A 19,034-nucleotide genomic window follows, 5' to 3' on the forward strand; every position below is an offset into this window, starting at 1 on the left:
AGGTGAATTTCAGTTCATTTTCTTTCATCAAACTTGAGAAAGAAAATTTGCTTCTGCTCTCTAGAATAGCATGAAATTCTATGAAATAGATAGAAGTCAAGCAGAACTGGAACCTAGTATTTCACTGCAACAACCAATGCAAAGTAAAATTTTGCTTAGGGAGCAAAGGTACAGGCCATAGGAGCTGCTGTCTGTGGGTGATTTATTGAGGACACAGAAGGCTATTAAAGACTGTCATGTGCATATGGCCATGAAATGCCAGGAAAGTACCTTTCTTTCATGGTTACATATATATCAATTGCATTTATTTTCCGGCAATGTGGAAAGCATTCTTTATGATTTTAGATACATACTCTCGGGTAGTTTTGGAATGGTGATGGTGTGCTTGATGCTGACTAGAGAATACGCGTTCAGAGAGATTCTGCTATCTAAACTCTCAAAACACATGGGCAGTCGAGGCAAAAACAAGCATGACAAAGAGATGGGGTAGGAGGATGGAGACCATGAGAAGTCTGAGCATAGATAGAACCTCAAATGGAATTTCCTGTTGAAGTTAGCAATGGTTCATTGCTTCTGCTTGTGTATTGTTTATGTGAAACTGAAGCTAAATAAACCGATCCATGACCTGATTTATCTGCCAAATGGATTGAACATTTACTCTCTCTGCCTCAAAGGCTTGTCATTTCAGTTTAGCCTTGCAGATGGTATATCCATTTCCCTGAAACGCAGCCACTAGCTCGTGGCTTGCCAACATTTCCTGTTATTTAAAGTTCACCCTCAAAGTCCACATAGCTAGTCTTCCCTTTCTTGGCCAATATTCCACAGCATCAATCCCACAATTCTTTGTCTTTCAGGTCACTTTAGCAGAGTTGGGTGCTTAGTTAGCAACCATTTCTCTGAAGTGTGCTGCTGAGAAAATTATAGTGTCAAGAGAGCTACTTCTATTTCTGAGAAATGACTTTATCCAGGAAACCTACAGAATCTTTGGGAATGTGCTTGACAGTACGTATGGGAGGAGAGTTTGTTGGCATTTTTCTAAAATAGTTTATGTGTTCAAATGCCACGTGAAAGAAGCAGCTTTAGCTCCACTCAGATGCTTTCTCTTGAAATACTCTTATTATAAAACAGAATGGATGACTTAAAACATAGACTAGCAAGGCACTCTCCATGGGTGTCAACAACTTGAAAAAGTAAATGTGTCCTTTTCTACATTGAACAAGTTTCTATTTTGTTTTTTTTTACAATCATTTTCTTCTCTCCATCTTTATATTTCATAACAATTGCAGACTCTCTCATATGTGCCAAGGCTTCCTGAGCTGATACTTAAGTGCCAGCTTTACCTTTGCATCAGCTAAATTTCTTCAATAGATTATAATGTTGTAAGATCCATTATCCTTAAGCACATCCATTGTCTGGATCATTCGCTCTGCATTCTCTATCTTAATTTCTGAAAACCCTGCATGTCCTAGCATTACACACCTTCCCAGTACTACAGGACACTACACGTTGACACCATTCAGGTGCTAACTGGTGTCAATGTATTTCCCTAATGGTGACTAGAATTTTCTAGCTTGTGAATTGTTGCCCATGTGTATATGTTGTTTCTATCTGAAATGTATTTCTTCCCTCATGTTTACCTATCAAAATCATATTAATTCATTAAGAAGTAATTTAAATATTGCTTCATTAATCATGTGCCCTGGGGTCCTTGCAATTCACTTTGAATTCTGCCTTGCACTTGTCTGTAAACTTTCCTTTACCCCAATAATTTATATTTCCCCATAACATTTAATAGAAACTGGTTATATTCTGTATATCTTCCAGAGACAATAGCTCAGAATCAAGGGCATGAGATTACCCAAACAGTAATTATTTATTTAAATGTAAATACATAACTTCCAATTTCAAAGTTAAAAATTTCCATGCTCCCCAGAGAAGGTTTTGACAGATAGAAAATATGGAATACATTTATTTGGTAACTCTATCCCCAACCCATTATGGTACTGAAATATATTACTAGGACCATAACAAGAAACAACTGGGTTTTAACTATGAAATATTCTTATCTCCTAAAAGTAGTTGGCAGGAAAAAAAAAATTGTCTTCAGGAAATAGTCCTAATGTGAAACACTAAAACCCCTTCCACTGAATGGAGGTAACATTATCCTATACTCTTCTGAAAATTTCATTGCTAATTTCCTTGACTATTTCTAAATGTAACCATTAGAAGTCTCAGGAAATGACTGCAATTTACGATAAAATAACAGCTAGTGTCCCTCCTCATAAAAGTGTTGTTATATTTTTGAGATAAAGAGAAGTCTTACAATAAATAAAGACATTTAACCTATTGTCTTAAACCGTAATGAAAATTTTCTCTATTTGTCTACTTATTTTCAGTTTTCATTTCAATAAAAACAATTCAATATTATTTTACTTGCAAACATACATGATCCCTAATAAAAATTTTCTGTTTGCATTTAAGACTGTGTTTTAGTCAGTCTGCCTGTTCTATTCCCTGCTCTGTCTCTGGTGAATCCTCTCACCCCCCCACCTCTGGCCTGTACCTCAGTTCTTGTATGCATAAATAAACAAATTTAAAAAAAAATACATTTAATACTGGAGCAAAGAAGAAGTAGCCAACTGTTGCCAATAGACTGATAATCTGAAGGAAGTATGGTCAGCACCAAGCAGCTGGGTGAGACAGTGTCAGCATTGGCACTATTCTTATCTTAATGTGCCACGTTTGGTAAACCAGCAACGTTTTCTCCATCTCTTATATTCCTTCCCCAAATCCATACATTTTACTCTATTTGAATTATTCCCTTATTACATATAAATATTTAAAGCTTTTTTTCATTCTGCACAATGTCTTTCTTCCTCCCAAAAACTTGAGTGTATATACACGTGTGTACATGTGCATATGTATAAGTACATGTATATACTTAAACTCACCATAAGATCATTTTTTTAGCCAAAAATAAACTCACTTTATAACAAACTAATAAGGAAAGATCTCATACAACTTTACCCTTTGTTCCATAATGTGTTTTTTAAACAAAAGCAGTTCCTCTTATATAAAACAATTGGCTGGCCCAAAGAGAGTCAGTACATGCTATGGATTCCACTTGAACAGCACATCTCTTCTGAATCTCCTAAATCTTCCTTGAAGATTTTACCTAAGAAGGAAAAAAAAAATGTTTCCACCTGGTGAAACCAGTGGTTTTATTGAGTTGAGAATTAACATTGTAACCTGGCCAATTTATGGTTCTAACTCACTGAAACATGAAACAAAGGGCAGGAGTATCTTGATGAAGGTCACAGAGAGATAGAACTGCAGCTGTGAAGTGGGGTCCCCAACCGTGTGACCTCAGAGTCTATAAGTGATGAGAAGCTGCAGGGATGGAAGTGAGGACCCAAGCAAGGCCACAAAACCACAGCAAGTAGTAAAAGCCGAGAGCAATCCTCTAGCTCAGGGATGATGAAACACAGAGGCAGGATTTGATGGATTCAAGGAAAAAAATCATCACTGAATTTGGAATTGTCAGTGATAATGGAGAGATCTGTGCTGCCTTCTCCACGTGAAACTTTGGTTTTGGTTATATAAGGGAGACTTGTATTATAGGCAGAGCATTTCTTTGAGAAGCAAGAATAAAAAATGGAGAGGGGTGTGTGTGTGTGTGTGTAAAAATGGAAATCTAGCTTCAAAGTGGATTTGACATTCATTTAATTTGAGCTTATACTGTGCCTACTTTCTATGTTAAGAGACCAAAATTTCATTGTTTTGTGTTTTCATGGGAATCAGTCTTCATTTCCTATTAGGGAGGCTAGACTTGTGCTTATCATGTGTAAGGGGAGTTTATCTCTAGAACATGGTCACTAACCTGCATTTAACCAATGAGATGATGCCATCTGCACTGTTTAATCTCATTTGAGTGACTCAAAGAAGCAGAATTTTATTGGTAAGTCATTGGCATTGCAACAGCATCCTGTGCTTTAGTAGTGGATCCAGCAGTTTCTTGAAGCACTGAATGGTGCATCAGTCCCACCATGAGTGGGGTTCTTACTGCTGTGGTTCCAGACAATCTGTCCTGGATGCTGTTACTTTTCTCACTTTAGTTCTCTAGCCTATTGTCAATTCAAGTATTTCCTGCTCCGTAATTTCCAAAGGCTCTTTTTTGTGCTTTAAATTATGCTTTCACATACATACATATACATTTACACATTCTGGGAAAAATTATATATATACATACACACACATAAGATTTCTTGAATCTAATATATATATATTTAAGATTTATTTATTTATGCATATAAGAGCTGGGGTGCAGACCAGAGATGTGGGGTGTGAGAGGATTCACCAGAGACAGAGCGGGGAGCAGAACAACAGATCTACTGAAATACACTGCTGAGGGGAGCAGCAGGAGAGTTTTGCTGCACTGCATGAGTTATCTCCCCAGCCAGGATCAAACTCATGCTGCAGAGGCTGCAATAGCTTCATAGAGCTGCACCACCAAGAAGGCTGTAAAATATATTTTTTAAATGTGGTAGATGATCACAAGAACTATTAAATTAGTACACATAGATTAGGAAAGTTGAAACACATCCATGCATCACAGTGTTAACACTGAGAAGGTGAGTTAACTCATCTGCTCTTGAGTGTGTAAAGTAACATGTTCTCATTGGATCTATGGAATTATTTCCCTTTTCTATGCACCATTGGATGAAAATGTGTTGAAACAGTTTTCCATTAATGTTGTTCCTTAGCTGAAAATAATATTTAATTAGAAACTGTTGCTAGAACAACAATTTGTAAGCTTTAAAGTTACTGTATTTTTAAATTTGAATGGTTACTTTCTACCTGAGCAGCTTATCACCAAAAACTGAGCATTAAATTGACAATAGTTAATGGCATTCATTTAGGGGAAAAGAATCTTTACCAGCAACATTGAGAAACTAATTTCCTTGAAATTCAACTGGAACTCTTCCCAGACTAGAAGTCTATCATCCAACCAAAACTTTGAAGATGTGTTTCGTTCATACTGCCATTGCTAAAAATTTTAAACAAAATAAATGTGCATATTCTTCTATGTCACAAAAAATAATGAATCCATGTTTATTTTGAATTTACGTTTTACTTGAGTCAACTTAAATGAGAGACTGGGAGTACTGTGATTTATAATAGAAAAACAGTAGCACAAAATGAGGACAAATATCTATGCAAGTTGTCTATTTATGATCTGTTTACAGATAAGCTTTAGGGCCTCCCTGGTGGCCTCGGGGTCAAGTCTCAGTGCTATCACCACTCCGGACTGAGTTCAATTCCCAGGTAGAGAGCTGACCCACATGTGATTCAGCAGACCTCTCCTGTCTTGCCTGCTGCTCCCCTCAGCAGTGTATTTCAGTCAATCCACCTGTTTGTTCCCCACTCTGTCTCTGGTGAATCCTCTGGCACCTCTGGCCAGCACCCCAATTCTTCTATGCAAAATAAATAAATAAATAGATAGAGATAAGCTTTATTGTCATAGGTATTTTAAAGAATTAAGTTTTCTAAGCAGTCTGACTAGATAGGGCAGGTTGGTAACTTCCATTTCAGAAGTAAGCTGTCTCCAGGTGGGATAAATGGCTTATTTGAAAGCAAAACATAAAAGTTGATTTTGAGCAGCAGGTGTACCAACTTAGTAGGGGTAAATACTTGTTGAACTAGCCTTTCTCAAGGAATTTGAGTTCTGTGTCTTCACAGGCTCTACAGCTGAACTTATAGAGATAGAAGCCTTCACTTTGGTATGCTTAGTGGTGTAATTAGGTTCTGCCACTGGGTCTTAGATGCTTTAGTTACTGTCAAAATCTGTGCTTTTAATGGAAATACTCCATGAGGGAAACCTTGCTGTGAACTGAATTTCGGTCCACAAATTTCATACGTTTGAGTTCTAATCCCCAATATGTGAGAGGTGTATAACTCTTAGTGATGTAACTTAATTGTTAGTAATTAAGTTAAAGTGAGTCCATTAGCTGAGCCCTGATTTAACTTGGCTATTGTTCTTCTTAGGTGAGATGAGGACACATTCAGGCAGGAGGGGCAACCAGATAAAGACGCGATTTAAGACCAAGAGAAAGCCTCAGAGGAAACAACCTGGCCAACAGTTCGCTCTGGGATTCTACCCGTCAGAACTGCGAAAAAATAAATCTCTATTTGTCTGCCATCTGGAGTCATGGCAACCCTAGGATCCTAACGCAAGAACACAGAACACGGGACTTCCCGGGCCAGCAGGCCACTCACCAGAGATTTTACCTTGGATAATTAAATTTAAGCTTACTCGTCTCTCAATGGCTCTTCTGTAAGAGAAGAAAATTTAGAACAGACTTTCCACATTTTTTAACTCTGTGGTAAGCAAGGACACGCACTAGGGCCAGACCCTGTAAGCAAGGACACGCACTAGGGCCAGACCAGCTCCTTCTCGGTCTTTGCTGCTCTTTGATCTTGGCTGTGTTCTCTGTAATAGAAAGTAGTCGTTTGCATGTGAATTAATCAGTTCCACGGAAGTATTAGAATAGAGAGCTTACCTAGATCCAAGGACAAGGTGCAGAAATGAAGCTTTGCAACAGCGTCCTTGCATCCTTTTTCTCTGAGGAAACACCAGCCAGAAGACCTGGATGAACTTGAAGGAACTTTGGCTGGGCCTGTAAGGTCATGGAACTGGACAAAGCCTGGTCTGCCCAGAACACCGCAGAAGCCACTGGCCAGCTTCCTCCTCTGCAGCAGGTGTTTCTTTTTATTTCATTGTGCATTTTCAGTAAAAAGCTTTTTGTCCACTGACCAATTTAAGCATGAATTTTTCTCAATGCTTTTTGCACTTCTGCCTGAATATTTACAGTATAGAGACAGAAATTCCCTCTAAAGCTTTGCTTTCACTATTTACATCAAATGCTAACTTCTCTTAGAAATCAGAGGTGGTGGCAGTTTTATTTAGGATAAATTCTGTGGCATGTTCTTAAATCTTTATAATCAAGGTTACAATTTAGGAAAAACACACATAAATAATAAAATACAAAACAAAGGGAAAAGTGATTTTTAGAGGTATTTGGCACTTGAAATACTAATGGCATTTAGGCAGCTGTTAACTTTGAAAGCTCTTATTTACTTAATTTTCTTCTCAGGCAGTGAAAACCCTCTTGCCTAGGGCAAAGCAGAGAAAGAAATTCATCAAAATACCATCTTCAGCTGCTCCTTGAAGCATTAATGACAGCTTGATATTGCTTGTAGATTTTAAGTTCACAGTTACTCAATCCCTACTAAATGACAAAGGCTAGGATAAATGTGAAAATAAATGAAATGCAAAAACACTTTATTTAGGTCACTTAAAATGTGATGTTAAATGTGCTTATCCATCAACCTAAATTTTTAACCTGTTTCTCTCTGGTTCTGTGGACAAAAAAGTTGAAAACCACATGCAGAAAATTAATGTCATTTGAACTGAAATTCTATTTCAGGGGTTGACAAAGCAAACAACCCCCACCCATTCATTTTCTCTCCCCTTTTATGGGCAAAAATCTAGAGAAGAGAAAAGAACTGCCAGTGATAAAATATGAAGGTTTTTGATTCTCTGGATGCAGGTATGTGGACCCCAAGTTAATTGGAATTTTTCATTCAAGAATTTGGAATTCTTTCAAGGCAACTACATGATTAATCCATTTTGATTTATGGCCTGACCAAATTCCTTAAGTCATGCTTTTAAGTGATTAAAAAATTCCTGTCAGTGTCGATTATATGAAAGTGAAGTTAAAGAGAAACCTTTTGTGTGTGTGAGGGGAAAACAATGGCTCATTGATAAAATCAGCAATGGACATATAGGCTCATAGGGTGACTTAGGATTTCTAGAAGTCAGGGTCACCCACCCAAGGAACATCTAATCTACCAGCTTCCTAGCATGTTGGGTTTGAATTTTCAGCAGCATATATTGGTTCTGACAGAATATATTTTTTAAAGATTTATTTAGTTATGCATGTAAGAACTGGGTACAGGCCCGAGGTGGGGTGGGGGGTGAGAGGATTCACCAGAGACAGAGTTGGGAGAACAGGCAGATCTGTTGAAATACACTGCTGAGGGGAGCAGTGGGCAAGACAGGAGAGGTCTGCCGCACCACGTGGGTAGCTCCCTGGCCCTCCAGGGGATCGAACTGGTGTTCCAGAGGCTGTGGATAACTTTGCAGTTCTGTGCTTAACCCCTTGCACCACCAGGGAGGCCCATGTCAGAATATTTTTCTTTGTCTTTTGGACTGAAAGAACAATGTGGATGATTCTGAATCATATTTATTCCTCTAATTAGAATGAGAGACTCATTTCTTTTCCCTCCATTTTACTCTGAACTGCTAACATCCAGGAACTTTATCTTCTGACTTCTTTATCCCACAGGCAAGGCAAGTGCCCTTTTTTCTTCTGTCCTTTTGGTCAATGGGAACAGCAACGTCAAAGAATGTTTGTGAGGATGAACGTGCTGTGGTCTATAAGGAGTTAGCAAAGGGCTCACTTGCATTTAGATTCAATGTCTGCAGTTGTTACCATGATGTACTTTATTCGTTCCTTATCATGTAGCTTCTATTTCCATGGCGGATGAAAGATAGTGAAATAAACTGCATTTATTTGAAATGAGAGTAAGAAAAGCATTCATGGCCCATTTTAAGCTAGCATTCACTTTCTATTTCATATCTAGTGAGGATGTTATACTACACAGAAATTTGAAATATAACAAACATTAACTTATATAATCCTATATACACTAGTTTAACCATCTTTTAAAAATTACAACAAAGATTTTATGATTTTAATCTTCTTATTTTTAAAAAGATTAGTATGTTTCCTACCCATGCATTTCTCAAAATTCCTCTGATATTATCTTCTGACTGCTGAGGGGCTACATAATTTTCAACTTGCTTAATCACCTTTTAACATCATTTCCATGCATGTAATATAATCTATACTCAAAAATAGATACAAGTATCTAACTACAACTTTTGTGTTATCTCCATGCTTTTAGTATTAATTCCAGAGCCCAATAAATACACAATAAAAAGCAGTCTGCCTAAATGAGAAAATCTGGCAGAATTTTTTAATATGTCATTCACTCTCCCATGTCATTATTTGTTGTTAAATATTCATTTATTTAAATAATCCTATTCTAGTGTGGGGCAATTTGAAAAATGAAATTTCAGAGGCACATCGAGAAAAAAAAATTCACTTTATTTTGATAAAGCTGATGGAGAAAACATTTATGGACTTATATCCTAGGCAATTGGAGTTGTTGGCACTTCACTCTGAATTAGATGGAGTTATCCACCCAGGTCTTAGCAAACTGGACAACAGGAAATTTTCTCTAGGGAGACAGAGTCTCACCGCATCTAAGAAGACATGTCCTTGCTGCAGTCAACTGAAAGAAGAAGGAACTTGCTCAAAACTTCCTTCCTAGTTCCAATCAAATGCCACTCCTCCTAAATGGAGGAAAAGAGGTGAAGCTAAGTCAGGCTGGGAGGGTTCTCCCCTTACATTACTTTTTTGATTCTCTGTCATGTACAGACGCACCAGATGCAGCCAGGGGCTCCTTCCAACTGTAAATAAGGCAACAGTGACTTCAAGTGAGTGGTTCTTTTCTACAGATTTTTGTTGAGTTCTGCTCCCTTCACACTTTACAAAATGATTGTTTCCACTTACAAGTAAGTTGGACAATTTCCTTACCTTGTTGTCATATTTAGGCTCTTGTTAAGTCATTTACACTGCTTTTCACTAGATGGTATGCACAATTCCATAGTCATTTCAGGAATATTCATGACTAGAAATCGGTCTATTCTGCCAGGCACATTCGTAATAATAATGTAGCAGAAAGAGTAGCAGCATTTAAAGATTTTGAAGATGATCAAAGCCTGAGTTTATTTGCAGATCTACTTGATTTGCAGCTTCAACCAATGCACATATTGTGAATTACAAGAATATATAAAAAGGATGGAAAGATTTCTTTCATTCTAAAATCACGTGATAATGATTTATGTACAAGGCATGGATTCAGAATCTAATTTTCAAATGAGTTAGTTGGCCTGAAATTTTAGGTAAAGACTAAAAGGCAGTTTGAAAATGTGATAAGTAAATATACTGATCTCAAAACAAAATCAAAGACTGGTAACTGATGCTGCAAAGTGTACAGCTTACCAATATTTATGATGTCAAGATTTCTGATGACATTTTTTCTTCTGATATAAAAGAAGCTTAAAGGAATTCGGAAGTAGGGAAAAAATTATAGTACTTATACTAGGTAATCTATATCTGTAACATGGACACAAATATCTCATTTGACAATATTCTACCAGATGGAATACATATTTTTTGGAAAAATACTTAAAATGCAAATCTATGAAGCTTTGAAAGAAAGGCTGATAATTTGGTTTGAGAAAAATGTACTGGGAGATTGCCAAAAGAAATAATTGAATTTTTTATCATTCAGCATATCCAAGATTTTATATATATCCATTTCAATTCATTTGAAATTCAATTTTGGAAAATCAAATAAGTGACTACTTTGAGAAAGTTATATTAATTTAGCATTGTTAAACACAGTGTCAGATTGCAACCATCATCTCTGACGCCAAGTCTATTGTTCGTCCCAGGATTCCAGACCAGTGATTAAAAGCAGATATTGACCTTGAGAGCACAATGAATTGATTATGGATGAAACCAAAAACTGCACTTTAGAAAATGTTTGATGGTCAGAGAAATTTTAGATAATCTTAAAAATTAAAAAATTCAAGTGGGCTTCACACTTCAAGAATGAGATTCATTTTATTCTGTTTGCAGAATATATGAGTATATTTCATTTTCTTACAAAATCTGCCCATAAACAAGGTTTACTGATCTAACATAATCAGGACTGACTGACAAAAGCAGCAGGGCCTCCAATGTTCTAGATAACTGATGCTTGAGTTTAAATACAATAGGAATTAACAGAAGGAGAGAGTAATTGTGACTAATATTATAGACTAATGTGAAACTATATTAGAGGAAATATATTTCCAGGTATTCATAGGGAGGAAATATGTTTTTCTCTAAATTTCCACTGAAATTTTTCAATAATAAACTTCTTTAACAAGATAAATTTTCCTTGACTATATTTCTAATCACTCAAAGAAATTCTTAGTGAGGTTTGCTGACAGTTACTCCAAACTGAGTGTTCCACTCATGGAATCATAAAGGCAAGTTATAAAAAAAAGGATCATAGATTTAGGGAAGGAGTGATGATTATCTCTCCAGCTGACATTTTATAGATGAGGAGACTGGGGCTGAAAGGGAAAAAATGGCCTCCCCAAGTCAGAGTCAGCCTCAGGTTACCAAGTCTCTCTAAGTTGGCTTATTCTCCTGGTTCGTGTCCTTGGGCGCAACATGACGTAAAGACAACACCTCCTAGGTATGAGATTATGCTTAAGTTTCCTCGACCCACTGTCTGATTTTTGCTAAAATGAATTACATGAGTGGAAGTGTGCAGCTGTCCCTGGGTGCTTACCAACATCTTGTTTGTAACATTTATTTGTACTATGATCTTTTAAACCATAATAGCAATTCCTAGAGTACAAGAAAGACATTATTTCCAGGAACATGGAAGCTATTCAATACTGTACCAAATCAGACATGGCGACCTTTTCTGAACTTCATATTTTGCAAGACCTACCCATGTATACATGTTCTTTGAAATAAGTGAACCTCCTGTTCTAGCTACTTTGGAAGGATTATTATTTGATAAAAAAAATTATACCAAGGAAATGGATGTGTTGAATATATAAGCAGTCTGTATCCTTCGGTTACTGTCATCTTTAATTCTCCTAAAAACAGGGAGTCAAGAGCTTTATTTTAGAGTTTTTGAATTATACTATCCCAAATACTTTTATGCATGATTTCTTAACGAAGCAGTCTTGCAAGTGATATCTTGAAAGCAATGATGTATAAAATCAAATGGTGTAAACACGATTCTTTAGACAGAAAGGGAGAAGAGAGCAAATTTTTTAAAGATTTATTTATTTATACAAGAACCAGGGTACAGTTAGAGGTGCGGGAGTTTGAGAAAATTTACCAGAGACAGAGCAGGGAGCAGAACAGGCAGAAGGACAGAAGTACAGAGGCTGCGGACAGCTTCGCAGCGCTACACTCAACCCGCTACACCACTGGGGAGACCCAAGAAGAGAGCAATTTTAAGCATTTTCACTAATTAGAGTCTTCCAAAAGGAAAATCACTGAAATTATAAAAAAGCAAGATACGAGATAAAAATTTCAATTACATGTTGACTGACGACCATGTGCCAGAAACTGTGCTAAACAATTAAAAACCATGTTGTAAACATCTTGAAACAACCACAGGAAGTAGCTGTCATTATCCTAGCTTTATAAATAAGAAAAAATAGACTCAGAGCTGTTTATTTTTTATCCATTCATTTACTTAAGAATACTGAATATTTGCTCTGCTTACTACAATAAGACATAAAACTGTGCCTCCCCACCGTCATCTAGAATTTATTAAATCTTTGCATTTTCTTTAAAGGAAGTATGAAATAAAATAATGTAAAATATCAAAAATAGAATAATCAAAAAATACAAAAACAGAAATATGAATACATTTCCTAGGTCTTGCTAAGGATTAATGGGAAAGTTTAGGCAGAGTAAGAAATAGTGGGTAATATCATAAAAGTTGGCAATGCTATTTTAAATATGTGATTGGAACTGGCAGCTTTGAGATGTAGGTATCTGGTCAAGTGAGGGAGGGGACCAAGGTGATGATTAAATAAGTGCATTTCAGGTGGAGAAAATGCCAAGGGCAAAATCCCTATGGGCAGATTACCCAGGGTGACTCATCTGGTGAAGGAATGATGGTGCCGTTAAGGATCAGAGCCTGTGTTCTTGGAAGTTGCAAAGTAGCTTTTTCTGGAAAGTTAGGGCTTTGACAAAGACATGCATTAAGGCTCTGAATATTATGAAGACTTACTGTAATATATAGCTGTTATAATGCAGTGTGATATCGTGTATATTTGCCCATGTTCTTAAAATTTTATTGTAAGTCTTTGCTTCTAGTAATAAGCATTCTATATTTGAAAATACATTAAAATGATAATTTTGTGGTTTTCTGCATTTGTACACTAGACCTGCATTCTACTCTAAGAAATTCCAGTTTTGATTACTAAAATTTACAAAATAAAAAAAAAAGACATCTATGCTTGTTTAAAATGGAATTTTCAGAAAATATTCACTCCCTTGGTACATTTTTCGTTCCTTTTTTTCATCATTAATTGACTTCCTGGACCTAAGTTCAATAAGCATTTTGGAGGGGGTGTGGGTGGGATTTGCCCACACTTCTGATAAGCAATGTTCAGATATCAGATGGTGTTCAACATTTGAACTCAATTATGACACTATCTACTTGCTGATAGCACCAGATCCCACAGATTAATTATTGTCCCACAATTCTGCTACTCTCCACTCCCACTGTTTTTTACGGAGACTTCATTGATAACAGAGGCATGACTGATTAACTAGCCAACCTTTGGTATAGACCTCAGTCTCTAGCCTCTGTCCCTTCTCCAGGGGAGGTCAGAAGGTGAATTGAACTCACAAGGTTGAGTTCATTGTCAACCAGCCCTATGTACTTTCCAAAAGCCATCCAAATTAGGAAATTCCAAGGTTTTGGAGAGTTATGAGCCTGAAACCATGTGCAAAGTCCAAATATATAAAAAAGAAAATATATAAAAGATATATATATGTATTTGTTTATCTGAATGACCAAATGTATTATTTATATTTTAAATCACATTGTCACTATCATGATACTATAATATTTTCTATGTGAAATGTGCATGGTGTATGAAGTGAAAAAATTACTTTCTCCTGGGTGCTTGCAACTAATTCTCAGAAAGTGATCATTTAAACAGACTATAACGTATCTTACAGAATACCGTATAGAAGATGTTGATAGACATAGGATGCTAATTGGTCTCTAAAAATGATTATCTTAGGTTCCTTTCCATAGAAAAGCTTGTCTGTTTTCACATGATCTCCCCAGTATTGGATTATTTCAGTAATTTTACGTTTTAATAATTTAAAAAAATTACTTTTTTCTTTGTAATGCATAAATAGTGAGTTGAGCATTTTTATAAATATGAGTCATTTGCACTTTTTTGTAATTGCCTATTCAAAGTCATTGCTTTTTATTTTATTTAGTTATTTAGTTCATTAAATTTAGATTTGTGTTCACAAATCTAAAAAAGGCACACATACATACACATACACATATTACAAACACTTGCCTAAGTATGACTTTGACATTTTAGCTTATTACTTACATTAAAATATCAGTATTTTACTTATTTGATGTGTTTATGTTCTGAATTTATAAATTAATAAATATTTCTATTTATGGTTTAATCTCAGCCATTAGAAATTAACAGAAAATATTTTCTTGTATTTCCTATATTTTAGAATAAACTTTCTACTCTCCTCTGCCAATCATGATAATGATATTTGTGATCTTCACTCTCAGTTGTAGACCCTACCTTCATTTTGAATTCATCTTTTCTATGGAAATAATTATATGTGTTATATTTTTATGGACTTTTCACATTGTCATCATTTGAAATACATCTTACCATTTTCTTTAGGGGCATGTCTCCAAGTGATTTTATTTATTTTTCCAAAGTGCTAGTGAGACATCTCAAAAAAAAAAAATAGAAAAGAAAAGCAATTGAAAAATACATTTGTTCTCTGGTCAAATAGGTTGAGGAAATACTCTATACTTTGTTTTCTGCCCTATTCTAATCATTCCCTGGGACACTCACAAGTCACATTCAAAACTCTGAAAGTTTTGAAGTAGAAAAATGTTTACCATGCATTTTGCTTGATGTCAAAAGCTACAGATTATTTATTATTATTATTAGAACTACAGACATCCAGTACCGAACTAGTTGGGAAAATTTAATCTGAAAAGAAAATTCATTAGCATTATGGCAATTGTGCTCTCTATTTGGCCACATAATACCTCTCCATTTTATGCTATCTTCCATGGTCCCAGTATATAACACAGTAATTATAAAACCACCTGCCCTTCCTCTTGGCTTTGAGGTTTTATTGATTCTGCAGAGCTTACTTGGTGCTCCATGACACCATGTTGGAAGGACCTTTGCTTGTTGGTTGTCCTTAGGGATGCTTCCTAAAAGGCAGACCACAGAGAAACATACTTAGCTTCCTCTTTTGAATAATTATCTCACTTCCAACATGTGGGACAATTTTGAAATTTCCTGGCACCTAAGCAGTTTTTGTTAGTAAGATTCTCACGTACTAGCTAGTGTTATGCAGTCTTTACACTATGGCCTTTATCACAGAGCTTGGTAGATGCAGAATGGATTCTGAGCTCACATGGTCTGCACACTAGGAGATAGATCCGCCTTGCCGTCTCTGTGAATTACCACTTCCCCTCAGTTACTGATTCTTCTTCTAATTATCTGATGTGAGAACTGATTATTTGATGTGAAGCCTTCTGATGTGGTTAAGTGCTTATTAGTTCTAGTTAGTTTACTGAAGGACAGATAGGAGTGAACTTACTTTTTTTTTCTGCTGAGAGTGGAAAGTAGTCAATAAATTAGTCAATTTGGGTCATGATTAAATGGGCACAAACTCTCCATTCATTTATGTGTCCAAAAATCAATGATTTTAACAATGCCTTGGATATGAGCTAGGTGGCCTTTACTAAGATGAATTTGCTACTATATTGTGGAGACTGTCGTGGGATAAGCAGATTATCTTCAGTGTTCTCTTTGAATTGGGAAGTCATAAACATCAATTTAATGACAAATGGCTCAGGCAAAAAGGACTCATTTCTAATATTAGTCAGTTGCCACGTTTTGTTTCTTCTGTTCCCTTTGACTCTCTTTTTTATCTCTCTGACTTGATATCTATTTTATGTTGGCAGAAAGATCTAAGGATGGGATGATGATACAATATATGAGACATGTATAAATTCTTAATAATTTTACCATTTAATGATAATGCAAATAAAGTTTAATCAATTAAAAATAAAGATAAATTTAAAAAGATAAAATGCCCAAAAATAAAAGTCATGTTTCAATATAAGTATAAATCACTGGAAAAGGTAATATATAAGTCTCCTACCATATTAGTGATTCTATGTAATGTAAATAATTTTGTATATGTTTTAAAGAAAACAATGAACTTGGCAGCAATGCAAGCAGGAGTTATGAAATTAAACCTCTAGTATTACAAAAATCACCTTTTTACCTCTTATAACCTAAGCAACAGTGGATGTGTATCTTTATTAGTATAAAATTAATCATAGTAAATCTTTATGATCCATTTAATGTCTTTAGGCATATCCCACTGTCATTCCTAATAGTAAGTTATGACTTCTCTTTATCTTGATCAACATGGAAAGATTAATTTTCTTTTTTTTTTTTCCCAAGCAGGGACTTTTTATTTTTATTTATTTATTTTTTTAATTAATAAATTTTATTTTTATATTCCCCATACAATTGCAATCCCCCCATTCTCACCCCAATCCCTCCCCTCCCGCCCCCCACTCCCCAAAAAGTGTCTCTGGTTCATAGTTTTTGTTGATTTTGATTTTCACTTTCTTATAGTTATTCATTTTCCTGGTCCCTTATTTAAGTTTTCTAGATTCCTGCTATGAGTGAGACCATCCGGTATTTTTCTTTTTCTTTTTGGCTTATTTCGCTGAGCATGATCCCTTCCAGCGCCATCCATGTTGCTGCAAATTGCATGTGTTAATCTTTTTTGAATGCTGAGTAATATTCCATGGTATATATGTACCACATCTTCTTGATCCAGTCATCTATTTTTGGGCATTTGGGTTGTTTCCAAAGCTTAGCTATTGTAAACAGTGCTGCTATAAACATAGGGGTGCAGGTGTTCTTTGGAATTGATGTTTCTGTGTTCTTTGGGTAAATACCTAGGAGTGGAATTGCTGGATCCTGTGGAAGCTCTATGTTTAGTAGGTCCAGAAATCTCCACACAGCTCTCCATAGTGGTTGGACCAGTTTGCACTCCCACCAACAGTGCAGAAGAGTTCCTTTTTCTACACAACCTCGCCAACATTTGTTGTTGCTAGTTTTTTTAATATGTGCCATTCTCACTGGTGTAAGATGGTATCTCATGGTAGTTTTGATTTGAATTTCCCTGATTGCAAGTGATGTTGAACATTTTTTCATATGCCTGTTGGCCATTTGCATTTCCTCTTCAGAGAAGTTTCTTTTTAGCTCCTCTGACCATTTTTTGACTGGATTATTTTCTTTGTTGTTGTTGAGTCTCATCAGCTATTTGCAGATTTTTGTGATCAGTCCTTTATCATTAGTGTTGTGTGCAAAAATGTTCTCCCAGTTGGTGGGGTTTCTCTTTGTTTTTGTTATTGTCTCTTTTGCTGTGCAGAAGCTCTTATCACCCAAAGCTAGATAAAGAAGAAATAGAACACCTAAACAGACCAATTACAATTAGCAAAATTGAAATGGTAATCAAAAACCTCCCCAAAAACAAAAGCCCAGGACCTGATGGATTTACAAATGAATTCTACCAAACATTCAGAGACAAATTGGTGCCTATCCTTCACAAACTCTTCCAAAAAATTGAGAAGGAAGGTATAATACGTAACACGTTCTATGAAGCCAACATTACACTAATACCAAAACCGAACAAGGACAACACAAAAAAAGAAAACTATAAGCCAATCTCCCTAATGAACACTGATGCAAAAATCCTCAACAAAATTTTAGCTATCAGAATCCAACAGTGTATCCATAAGGTAATTCACCACAACCAAGTAGGATTCATTCCAGGGACACAAGGATGGTTTAACATCCGAAAATCAATCAACATTATCCAACACATCAACAAAAAGAAATATAAAAACCATATGATAATATCAATAGATGCTGAGAAAGCTTTCGACAAAGTGCAACACCCATTCATGATAAAAGCCCTTGAAATTCTTGGGATACAAGGAACGTACCTCAACTTCATAAAGGCCATATATGACAAGCCAACAGCCAGTATCATTCTCAATGGTGAAAAGCTGAAAGCAATTCCATTAAGATCTGGAACAAGACAAGGATGTCCACTTTCACCACTGCTTTTCAATATAATACTGGAAGTCCTAGCCAGAGCAATAAGACAAGAGAAAGACATCCAAGGAATCCAAATAGGAAAAGAAGAAGTCAAACTATCACTATTTGCAGATGATATGATAATATACATAGAGAACCCCAAAAACTCCACAGAAAAACTAATTCAACTCATCAATCAGTTCAGTAAAGTGGCAGGATACAAAATCAATACGCAAAAGACAGTAGCCTTCCTATATACAAGCAATAAATATGAAGAAGAAGAAATCAAAAAACCATCCCTTTTATTATTGAAACAAAAAAAAATCAAATATTTGGGAATAAATCTAACAAAAGAGGTAAAGGACCTATACAAAGAAAACTATAAAACACTGTTAAAAGAAATAGAAGAAGACACAAAGAAATGGAAAAACATCCCCTGCTCATGGATTGGGAGAATAAACATTATTAAAATGGCCATCCTACCAAAAGCAATATACAGATTCAATGCTATTCCAATCAAAATTTCAATGTCATTCTTCAAAGAAATAGAACGATTATTAATGAAATTCATATGGAATCACAAAAAACCCCGAATAGCCAAAGCTCTCCTGAAAAAAAAAAAGAAGGGAATGGAGGAATCACACTCCCAGACTTCAAACTCTACTACAAAGCCATAATCATCAAAACTGCATGGTATTGGAACAAGAACAGACATACAGACCAATGGAATCGAATAGAAAATCCAGAAATAAAACCACAGATTTATGGTCAACTAATCTTTGACAAAGGAGCAAAGACTATGCATTGGAGCAAAGAAAGTTTGTTCAATAAATGGTGCTGGGAAAACTGGGTCGCTACATGCAAAAGAATGAAGCTTGACCACTACCTCACA

This window comes from Talpa europaea (assembly GCF_964194135.1).
Source record: "Talpa europaea genome assembly, chromosome: 5".
NCBI classification, from domain to species: Eukaryota; Metazoa; Chordata; class Mammalia; order Eulipotyphla; family Talpidae; genus Talpa; species Talpa europaea.